The sequence below is a fragment of the Octopus bimaculoides genome, chromosome 10, assembly GCF_001194135.2.
Source record: "Octopus bimaculoides isolate UCB-OBI-ISO-001 chromosome 10, ASM119413v2, whole genome shotgun sequence".
In the NCBI taxonomy this organism is placed as follows: domain Eukaryota; kingdom Metazoa; phylum Mollusca; class Cephalopoda; order Octopoda; family Octopodidae; genus Octopus; species Octopus bimaculoides.
Genome location: NC_068990.1, coordinates 29,643,088 through 29,645,967, shown reverse-complemented (window position 1 = coordinate 29,645,967; position 2,880 = coordinate 29,643,088).

The following is a 2,880-nucleotide window of genomic DNA, read 5'->3' as shown; positions in this document are numbered from 1 at the left end:
TCAACTAACCCCAACCCTCAGAATTGCTGGTTTGGCGCCTAAATAAGAAATCATTAGTGTATCTTTGCATACAATGAATCTCAGATACCCTCATCTTCTTAACATTAATTTTTGCATGTCTGCAATTGGTCAGATGGAATTTGTTGAAGCAGATTTTCTACAGCTGGATGTCCTTTCAGTTGCCAACCCTTAGATGTTTCCAAGCAAGGTCATGTTCTCCCATGGCCAGATATGTTTTTTACGGAATATTTATTTCTTTATTGCCCACAGGAGGCTAAACATAGAAGGGACAAACAAGGACACACAAAGAGATTAAGTCGATTTCATCGACCCAGTGTGTAACTGGTACTTATTTAATCAACCACGGAAGGATGAAAGGCAAAGTCAATCTCGGCGGAATTTGAACTTGGAACATAGCGGCAGACGAAATACCACTAAGCATTTCGCCCAGCATGCTAACAATTCTGCCAGCTCACCACCCTTTTTGTGGAATACTGGAAACACCCAACTTTACTTATGTGACAATGATGCTCATTTATAAGCATAAAAAAATGTCTACACACGCACACATACACACATATCAAAACAGGAAATTGGAAAAATTTTTTGGCATTATTTGTTCCCCAATAAGAGACACAAAGGTGTACATGCAGAAAAATATGTAAGACAGTTCCTATTAGAGAAATTCCTCACAGAATCTAAATAATGCCAAAGCATTTTATTAGTCTTCTGTTTAATTTATAATTAATCTGCAAAAACTATTTTTTTAGAAATTTTCAACTCTTATGCATACCTCATACAATTTTGGAGTACTTGAAAATGAATATGTACTTTAAGAGGACAAAGCTTGGATTTTAACCCTATCCACAAACTATATATCGTAAGAAGCCCATTGCATGAGTGTGCATAAATATATATATATATATATATATATATATATATATATATATATATATATATATATATATATATATATATATATATATGCAGATAAGAAAAGAAATGGAACAACAATTAACAATGGTAATAAATGATCATAGTTTAATTGTAGTTAACATAACATTTACAGCTGTTTCAGTTTGTTATTTTAGAGGTAAATTTGCATTTATCTCATTGCTCCATTTCTTATCTGAATATATTAAACCATGGTTTACCATTTAAATTACCAACTACTGTTAACCTTACAGCCAGGCCTATACATAGTTGGGTATGTGCCTACGGATACATTTATCCCTTAGACGGTTGCATAACCTCTAACTCATAATTTATATACATATATATATATATATATATATATATATATACACACACACACACACACACACACAATGGTTTTCTTTCAGTTTTCATTTGCCACTCACAAGGCTTTGAGACTATAGTAGAAGATACTTGGCCAAGGTGCCACGCAATGGGACTGAACCCAGAACCACAATGGTTGGAAAGTAAGCTTCTTAATCACACAGCCACAATAAATGCCAGTATTTGACCTGCTCTTTATTTTGTTTACTTGAAAGGGTGAAAGGTAAAGTTAACTTCAGCATGACTTGAACCCTGAATGTCAAGGACTCTAAACAAATACCACCAAACACTTTGTTCACTGCTCCATCTATTCTGTCAATTTTGACTTACAAATTCTTATCTAAAAATCATGGAGATGGTATTTGGCAGGGTTCCAGTGGACAAAGAAAGATCCTGGGGAACAAATGACTGGACAGCAGGTTAGACCATACGTGACAGTGCCACAAACAAGACAGAATTATATGAATTCTACAAAGAATGCCATATACATGTGATTATACACAAGGGCTCAGCCCTTCATCTCATTTACTAGTTCCAACTTGATCATATCCTTTATTATAAGTCTTGAGGGTGGCCCACTCTGTAGTTAAGACCTAACTGCTCCTTACTGAAGGATCTGCTGAAGGGTTACAACAGAACTTGCTGATGGTCAAAAAGCTTTAAGATAAATGCACCAAGGATGAAGCTACTGGTTAGTAGGAGAGTGAGCAGAAGAAAGGAATTGGGCCATCACAGAAATAGCTTTGGAAAAATAGTGAATAAAAGTTAAAAATCGTGTGCTCAGTAGAAACAATGGTTGTATGAAAAGATCTCTGACTCATTGACAAGGAACTAGAATTTATAATACACAAACAGGCAGAGAAGTTAAATAGATTGCTCAGGTAACAGGCAGAAGTAGTGCTATTTAAATGAGTGAGAGAGTGGGGTGGAGAAAAAGATAAGAGCTAGGGAAACAAAACATCAAGGTTTGATATCTGAGCTGGAAATAAAGGGTTTTGCTTTCAATGCAAAAAGCCGACTGTACTGGGACTTAGAACAGGAATATGATATTATATGATGGTAAAAAATGGATTATGGGATTATGGACAGAGAGAATCTGAAGCAGACGGAGCAAAATAGGTTGATTTATTGGATGACAAAAATGAGTGAAGAAATTGGCATCGGAAGTATTTGGCAAAATGTGAGCAGAAACAGTGGCATTGGTTCAGGTTCATGTAATATGAATCATTAATATCAATAAGATGAGGAAATGTCATTGACAATGGAGAGCATTATTTACAATTATCGGATATTTGTCCTCATCTTCTTTATTATTAACACAACATTTCGGCTGATATACCATCCAGTCTTCATCAGGTGTCTTGGGGAAATTTCAAACCTGCGTTCTCATTCCTAAGGTATTTTTCGCTGTTATTATTATTACTATTCAGGTCATTGCCTGGAATCGAACTCAGAATCTTGGGGTTAGTAGCCCGCACTCTTAATCACTACGCCATATGCCCATTGGCTACTAGCCCCAAGATTCTGAGTACAATTCCAGGCAGTCACCTGAATAATAATAATAATAATAATAATAATAAT